This window comes from Triticum dicoccoides, chromosome 7A (assembly GCF_002162155.2).
Source record: "Triticum dicoccoides isolate Atlit2015 ecotype Zavitan chromosome 7A, WEW_v2.0, whole genome shotgun sequence".
In the NCBI taxonomy this organism is placed as follows: domain Eukaryota; kingdom Viridiplantae; phylum Streptophyta; class Magnoliopsida; order Poales; family Poaceae; genus Triticum; species Triticum dicoccoides.
This window is the reverse complement of record NC_041392.1, coordinates 19,836,174-19,845,605: the sequence shown is the minus strand read 5'-3', so window position 1 is coordinate 19,845,605 and position 9,432 is coordinate 19,836,174.

Genomic DNA, 9,432 nt, shown 5'->3' with positions numbered 1-9,432 from the left:
TGTAGGGGAACATGAGTTATTATTGTTGACATTACCCACAAGGTAAAAGGTTGTGGGGCTAAACTATAAGCCCCTATCTTTCTCTGTGTCCGATTAAAACTCCGTAACCACAAGTATTGCGTGAGTGTTACCAATTATGAAGGACTAGATGATAGTTGAGTATGTGGACTTGCTTTTTAGCTCTGATATAGACTCTTTCTGATGTTATGATAAATTGCAATTGCTTCAATGACTGAGGTTATAGTTTGTTGGTTCTCAATAAGATTTCTGATTCATACTTGTGCATTGTGAATAGATCATCACTTGAACATAAGTAATCATATGTCGATATCTATATATGTTGCTGTTATGAGAATAATCATGATGCCTTCATGTCCGTATTTTATTTTTATCGACGCCTCTACCTCTAAACATGGGGACATATTTATTGTTATCGGCTTTTGCTTGAGGACAAGCGAGGTCTAAGCTTGGGGGAGTTGATACGTCCATTTTGCATCATGCTTTTATATCGATATTTATTGCATTATGGGCTGTTATTTCACATTATGTCACAATACTTATGGCTATTCTCTCTTATTTTACAAGGTTTACATAAGGAGGGAGAATGCCGACAGCTGGAATTGTGGGCTGGAAAAGGAGCAAATATTATAGACCTATTCTGCACAACTCCAAAAGTCCTGAAACTCCACGGAATATCTTATAATAAATAATAAAAAATCCTTGCCAAAGATGAAGACCAGGGGGCCCACACCCTATCCACGAGGGTGGGGGGCGCCCCCCTAGGGTGCGCCCCCGACCTCATGGGCCCCCTGGTGGCTCTCCGATGCTCATCTTCTGATATATGAAGTCTTTTGTCGTGGAAAAAACAAGAAGCAACCTTTCGGGACGAGACTCCGTCGCCACGAGGCGGAACCTTGGCGGAACCAATCTAGGGCTCCGGTAGAGCTGTTTTGCTGGGGACACTTCCCTCCGGGAGGGGGAAATCATCGCCATCGTCATCACCAACGCTCCTCTCATCGGGAGAGGGCAATCTCCATCAACATCTTCACCAGCACCATCTCATCTCAAAAGCCTAGTTCATCTCTTGTATCCAATTCTTGTCTCCAAGTCCGGGATTGGTGCTAGTAAGTTGCTAGTAGTGTTGATTACTCCTTGTAGTTAATGCTAGTTGGTTTATTTGGTGAAAGATCATATGTTCAGATCCTTTATGCATATTAATACCCCTCTGATTATGAACATGAATATGCTTTGTGAGTAGTTATGTTTGTTCCTGAGTACATGGGAGAAGTCTTGCTATTAGTAGTCATGTGAATTTGGAATTCATTTGATATTTTGATGAGATGTATGTTGTCTAGCCTCTAGTGGTGTTATGTGAACGTCGACTACATAACACTTCACCATTATTTGGGCCTAGAGGAAGGCATTGGGAAGTAATAAGTAGATGATGGGTTGCTAGAGTGACAGAAGCTTAAACCCTAGTTTATGTGTTGCTTCGTAAGGGGCTGATTTGGATCCATATGTTTCATGCTATGGTTAGGTTTACCTTAATACTTTTGTTGTAGTTGCGGATGCTTGCAATAGAGGTTTATCATAAGTGGGATGCTTGTTCAAGTAAGAACAGAACCCAAGCACTGGTCCACCCACATATCAAATTATCAAAGTACCAAACGCGAATCATATGAACGTGATGAAAACTAGCTTGACGATATTCCCATGTGTCCTCGGGAGCGCTTTTCCTTATATAAGAGTTTGTCCAGGCTTGTCCTTTGCTACAAAAAGGATTGGGACACCTTGCTGCACTTTATTTACTTTTGTTACTTGTTGCTCGTTACAAATTATCTTATCACAAAACTACCTGTTACCACTTATTTCAGTACTTGCAGAGAATACCTTGCTGAAAACCGCTTATCATTTCCTTCTGCTCCTCGTTGGGTTCGACACTCTTACTTATCGAAAGGACTACGATAGATCCCCTATAATTGTGGGTCATCAAGCTTCACTCTATTTCACTTTATTGTATTTTTCTTATATGAAATACACACCATGTAGTAAGTGAACTTCTGGCTGTTATCACGTTGAACTTCACATATAATTGAAGGTTGGACGTCTCGCACTAGAGATCTTGAACTTCACTGGGAGGAGCACGTGAACTTCTTGCAACAAACCTTTTAAGTTTTTTTGTTTTCTATTCTTATATTCCTATCTGAAACGTAATTCGTGTAGTAGTTGAACTTCCCGCTGTTTTCATCTTGAACTTCTGTCACATATTTTTGTTCAACCTCTCTCACAAGAATGTATGAACTTTCTCGGGGCGGAGCACTTGAACTTCTAGCAACAAAATTTTGGACTTCACCTTTTTATTCTTTTTTTTCTTATGCGAAACGCACACCCATGCAGTACATGAACTTTTGGCTATTATCCATTTGAACTTCTCTTTGTTCCACTTTAGTAACAGAAAAAATTGAGTTTTTTATAGACATCGAACCGCTCTAACTTTTTTATTTGAACTTCTTTCTGTATTTTTTAGAAATGTGAAAATTGGAGTTTTGTTTGAAACATCGAACTTCTTCATTATTTTGAATTAAACTTATTGGTTTTATTCTTCAGTAATCGGAAAAATATGAGCTTTTAGATAAATATCAAACTGCTATGCTTTTTTAAATTGAACTTTAGTTTTTTAATTGAACTTATTGGTTTTATGCTTTAGTAACAAAAAAATCCAGGTTTTTAAAATAATATCAAACTGCTCCATTCTTTAAATTTGAACTTCTTGGTTTTATTTCTCTTAGTAACGAAAAAATTATAGGTTTGTAATAAAGATCGAACGCTCATCTATTTTAAATTGAACTTCTATTTTTTAATAAATTAGAAAATTCCATCAAAATCCATGGGAATTGTTTTGAACTTCTTGGTTTTATTTCTTTTAGTAACGAAAAAATCCACCATACTTTTTTGAATAATTTTGCCACAAAAATGGCGTTTTTTGTTGTTGTCAACTTCTTTTCCTCACGGGATTATACTAATAGAACTGCTGCAGGTTTTCTTGTTGAACTTCTACTCAGTGATGGCACAACATGATTGCTTGTGTGCTCCATGTATACACGCAACATGCGAAGCATCAACCTTTATATACACGAACTTCTATCATTGGTATTTCCGAGCCTTCTTTTTTGCGTTCTATGTATAATGAAATTTCTACTATCACCACAGAAAGAGCACTGATCGGAGTTGAAATCTCCAAGGAAAAACTGATATAGTAGCGGAAGTTCATGTCATGTAAAAAATTGGGAAAGAGGTCAACAGGGGGTCCATGGTTAGATCAAAATCAAGCAAAAAAATAAAAAAGAATAGTAGCTGAAGTTCGACAGAAACACGAACACAGGTGTACTGCTCTCAAAAAATTTTCCTTTTTGCCTAGTATGAACTAGCAAGTCCCCCATATATAACTTTTGCTTTTTTCTATACAATGAAATGGAGCGTGCACAATTTATGAATTCCATCAGTTTGGACATCTTTGTATGGAAGTGTATAAAAGACTAGTAAAATGCACAAAAATCAAGTCGTGTAATCCACATGACAAGGAAATCATGAGCAAAATAATTCTGTTCGAGTCAGAATCTTTCAGGGATTCACTATCCATCTCACAAGAAGTTCAGAATCCATTTTCGATCATTCTTTTTTGACAAATAAGATGAACAAAGAACAAAAACAGGGGTAGAGGGCAGGCTGCATCAGAGGGGAGGGAAGGTCACGCCGGAGTGCAGGGAAGGTCATGCCAAGGTTGGGGCGGGTGGAAGGGAGGTAGTCGGGATGGAGGGCAGCAAAAAGAGATTTTTTGTCGGGTCCGGCAACGGATCTGAGGGAAAGAAAGGGACGTCGGAGGGGAAGGCAGGCTGTCGGGAGAGGGGTCGTCGTGTTCGCAGGGGAGTCAATCCCCATCTTCTGGATCTTGGACAACAACGTGATGGGGAGGATCCATGGCGGCGCTAGCAGGAAACGGGAATGGAGGTGGTTGCTGAGGAGGATCCGCATCTGCCTGGTAGCCCGAGGGGACGGCGGTGGGCCGCGTCGGCGAAGCCTACCGTTGGCGGCAGGCGAACCGCGGTGGCTGCCGACGTCATTGCTGGGCAGGTTCCCCGCTTGGCGCACGGCGGCGCGCGTCTCCGGGAGGGTGCGGGGCGGCGCTGGCGGCCATGGCAGTGTCGGCTGCAGGTGGAGGAACTGGGATGCGGCGGATGGTATGGCGGCGCGCGGGGATCCAGGGACGGCTGCGGCCGGCGGATGGCAGCGCCCGTGGGTGGGGGCGGCGGCTCCGGTGGAAGATGGGATCGGGTGGGGGAATTGGGCAGGGGCGGGATCTCGCGCGGTGGGGTGGTGCGAGGGGCACATCGTGTGGGGTGGGGGCTCGGGGGCTTCGGCCGGTGGAAACGGAGGTGAGTTCCGAAACGTGTCGTCGGGGCCCTGTATAGGGCCGACCGTGATCTAAATAACTATTCTAATCCTGAGATTAGAATAGTACTGTCCTATTTATATAGAAAAAATCCATCCTACCATCTGGTGGTGGTTACCTCACGTGTCTCATATACTATCATATGGTATTTTACATACTACTTTTTTATTATAACTATGTTCATATATTATATATAAGATAATTCAAAGTGGGTAACATGAAAAAATTGCAAGTTGGCCCATGATTTTTATTATATTTGTGAAATACGTACATATTTGTACGTAAAATAAAGCATACTGAAAATACGATGCATACTACCTAAAAAGTACTATCTATAGTACCTAAATATTTTTATATACTATATACTACGCCTACATACTTTCCGATTTGGTAGATACTACATACAACATACAAATCTCAAGTGGTGCTAACTACCACTGGTGGTAGATATAATTTGTCATATGGCGCGACGAGGTGTTCCGGAGATCCAGAGAAACCAAAATTGAATCGGTAACAAGAATAAAAAAGCCCATCTCACCGCTTCCATGATTCCCTCCCCGGATTGCGCCGCCTCCGTCGCCTTCCTCCCCGGATTGCGCCGCCTCCGTCGCCTACCTCCCCGGATCGCGCTGCCTCCGCCGCCTGCCTTCCGGGATCACGTTGCCACCACTGCATGCTTCTCCGGATCCACCCGCCGACGATATTGACGGCGCCCAACCATGAGCCTTGTTTCTCCCTGGATCCATTCTCGCTGGACGCCACAACCGGAGCCATCGCCATGCCGCCGCCTGGTCTCCTCAGCCATGGAATGCAGGCCTCCCCCGAGGTGCCACACGCCGCCAACCCACGACGGCGTCTCTCGCCCTTCGCCTCCTCCCCACTGCCCCCGACAACGCTCCCCAGCCACCACACATCCTCATCCCCGGTTGGGCTGCACCAACGTTGTGCCTAGGCCGTTCAATGACGCAACCCCGGTAAGTTCATAGCCGCAATCCACCCTCTTCCACCATGCCGTTTTGACTGAACTGCATTTTTTTGAAATGAAAGGTAGATGTCGCTCTACCTTATATATTTCAGAATAGGCTTAAGCCTGGGGACCAAGAGGTCAATTACATGAAACTTATATTGAGCACCGTGGTGCCTTGGCTATAAGCTGCCAAGAGAAAAAGGAGGGGAAGAAGTGAAGATACAAGGAGGGGTTGAACTGCAGTCACTGCCGTTTTCTGGCTGCTATTGGTACGCTGTTGCTGCTGTTCAACATGAAAAAAGAGATATTTCTGTTAGAGATTAGCACTGCTGCTGTCCGTGGTTAAAGAAAATGAGAATAGAGAGAGAGAGAGAGAGAGAGAGAGAGAGAGAGAGAGAGAGAGAGTGGATACTATATAGCGGTGGGTGGTGGATAGAAACCATCAATTATAGTAAAAAGTATTTCTTTCTCAGGCACTTAGTGCGCGTGTGTCTTCCTCTGAATTGTATGTCATGTGTATAACAACGCTCATTGTCGTTACGGAACTACTCCGCAGCCGATGCATGCCAGTCGAACACTGCACGATCCTTGATCTAGCGATGGGCCTGCACTTTGTTCAACGCTGGTACGGTTGGATCACTACTATCGTCCACAAATCGTCCAAGGTATGTCGTGTGTATAGCAACGCTCTTGTCGTTAATGTGTTCTCTGTACAAAGCATAAACTATGCTTGCTTGTTTCATGTCCTATTCAATTGGCAATATGAAAACAAAGGATCAGTTTTTCACACGCATTCTTGTCATGTGAGTTACAAAAAAAGAGTCTTCCATCTAGTACTCATTTGTATGTATGTTACGTAGCGCTTGCCCACATATACTATGGCTAGGAAGTTCAAAGAACAGAAAACTATAAGTTCAGGTATGAAACCACACAAAAATTCAGAGAAGAAAAAATAGTATGTAAGAGCCGGAAAGTTCAACCAAAGAAACACAAAAAGATAAGAAAAATATCCAATAGTTCATTTTTGACAAACGTGAAACTTCAAAAAAAATGAGAATATCAAGAAAAAGTCCATGTGCAAAAAATAACAGAGATTTAAGAGGGAAAAACACAAGAATATTGTGGGTACGTAGAAGTTCATATACTATGTCCCAAGAATTTCGAAGAATAAAAAAACTGTAAGTGAAGTTAAAAAAAGGTGCAAAGATGTTCAATTTACTCCCTGATATAGAAAAAAGAAACGTTACTAGAGAATGAAACCAAGAAGTTCAATTCGAAAAAGTGGAGCAGTTTGATATTTATTTGGAAAAAACGAATGTTTCTAGTTACTCAAGAATAAAACCAGTAAGTTCAATTTTGAAATAACGAAGAAGTTCAATGTTTCTAAAAACCTCCAATTTTCACGTTTCTAAAACTACACAATGAAGTTCAAATAAAAAAGGTAGAGCGGTTCAATGTCTATAAAAAACTCAGATACTTTCGCATAACCGAGAGAAGTTCAGATTGAAAACTGCTAGAAGTTCACGTACTACACGGTGTGCATTTGTATGAAAACAAACAATGAAAAAGCAAAGGCTAAAAGTTTTGTTGCTATAAGTTCAAGTGCTCAGCCAGAGAAAAGTTCAAAAATTCTTGTGAGACAGGTTGAACAAAAATATGTGACAGAAGTTCAAGGTGAAAACAGCGGAAAGATCAACTACTACACGAAAAGCGTTTCAGATAAGAATATAAGAATAGAAAACTAGAATCTTAAAAAGCTTGTTGCAATAAATTCACGTGCTCCTCCTTGCATAGTTAAAAATTCATATGCGAGAAGACCGTCGTTCATTTACATGTTGAAAAAAAGGGCAAAAAACAACATTGTTTTGCCATTAAAAAAACTGCTCTCAAACGGCAACGAATTGCTACACCTGTCTACATGAAAAACTTGCTGTTATTCAGAAGCTTTCCAATGGTTTTTTATGTGCTACATTTCGACGAACGGTTTAAAATTTTCATGTATACCGTTTAAAACACATTTTTATGTATTAAAAAATGCCATTGAACCATCACCGTATGAAAAATTGATCAACACAGGAAAATTGCGTGTTTCCAACAGCTTTCCATCGATATATCATTTGCTCAATTCCGGTAAGTGGTTTGGGAGTTACGGGCAGAAAACAACACGCCAAAAACAGAGTGAAGTTCAAATAGAACTGCCACAGAAGTTCAAGTACTTCACGCAGTGCATTTACTTTCGCGATGAAGGAAGAAATCATGATCTCACCATTTTCTAAATTACTTGAAAATGGCTGGGAATTAGAGATAACTTTACATACGATTTTTTTTCATTTTTGATAGCTATCCAACAGTATATTATTTGCCCTATTCCTACAAAGTTTGCAAAAATTATGACTAAAAAACATTTTAACCATTTTCAAAATTGACTTTAAAACGTAAATAATTGGGAGAAACAATATATTAAAAAAAGTTTCTCATTTCCTGAAGCTTTTCAACGCCATATCATTTGCTATATTCGGACATACGGTTTAAAAATTAGCTCCAAAATACGAACTCGATGGAACTTGGACCGTTTTCTAAATTACTCTTAAAAAGTTCAAAATTAGAAAAAACTTTATACATGAAAAAGAAGCAAATTTTGGTAAGCTTCCCAACTCCATACCATTTACCTCAATTGTATTTGCCATTTAGAAACGACATAGAAAATATGAACCCGCCTGTTCGGTTTACGAAATTCTACAATTTTTCAAATTACTCTTTAACCATAGGGAATTAGAGAAACTGTCTACATGTGGAAGGAGCGGATTTGCAGCGGCTGTCCAACGCCATATCATTTATCTCATTCCGATAAACAGTTTAGAAATGCGATCAAAAATACGATTCACGTTTTTTGTAGGAAGAAAAAACAGTTTGCAAAACTGTTCTTAAACCGCGTAGAATTTGCCAAAAAATTTAACTTGGGTCATGATACTCGTGTCCATAGCTTTCCAACGGTATATCGCAAGGCCCATTTGGGCAATGTTTGCGGAAGTTCAACCTAGCACTCAGGGAAGTTCAACTACTACTGCTGGGACAAGTCACGTAGTTATGAGAATATATATATATATATATATATATATATATATATATATATATATATATATATATATATATATATATATATATATATATACATATATACATATATACATATATATATACGGGATGTAGTTACTCTCACTATTGTTTTATATGTTCTAGATACCATCTATCACATCGAAGAGTAAGTACGCGTAGTATGTAGTACTTCCTCTGTCTCAAAATTCTTATCTTAGATTAGTCTAGGGATGTATCTAATACTAAAACGTAACTTGATACATCCATATTTACACAAATGTAAGACATGAATTTTGGGACGGAGGGAGTATATAAGAATGTTTAGGCAGTATACATACTACTTTTGGTAGTATGTATCATATTTTGTGCATACTTCATTTCGCGTACAAATATGTATGTAGTTCACAAATACAATAAAACTATGGGCTCATTTGCAATTTTTTCATATAATTCACTTTGGAGTATCTTAGATATATCATATATTATATAAGCATATTAAAAATAATAAAGTAGAGTATATACTACCACATGATAGTATATGAGAAATGGGTGTAACTACACCCGGTAGTAAGAGGATGAGTTTTTTGGGGAGTAAGAGGATGGATGGATACCAGGGGAAAGTGGTAGATCGATCGAGATGGTCTTACATAGTGGTGCATAATCAGAATGGGATACAAGCAGGTAGTACAACACAAGGAAGACCAACCCACACTCTCCCTTGTTTGCACTTTGCAATATATAGATAGATACCTCCACTAGCTAGGTAGTACTACGTTTTTTTTTCTTTGAGGGAGTATACATATTTTTCAGGGAGTATATTAACTAGTAGGATGGCTATACATATATGGAAATTAAGTGACTACTTAGTTTTCACAAGACGATTAGTGGCTAGGATAACTTTCTCTCTCTCTCTCTCTCT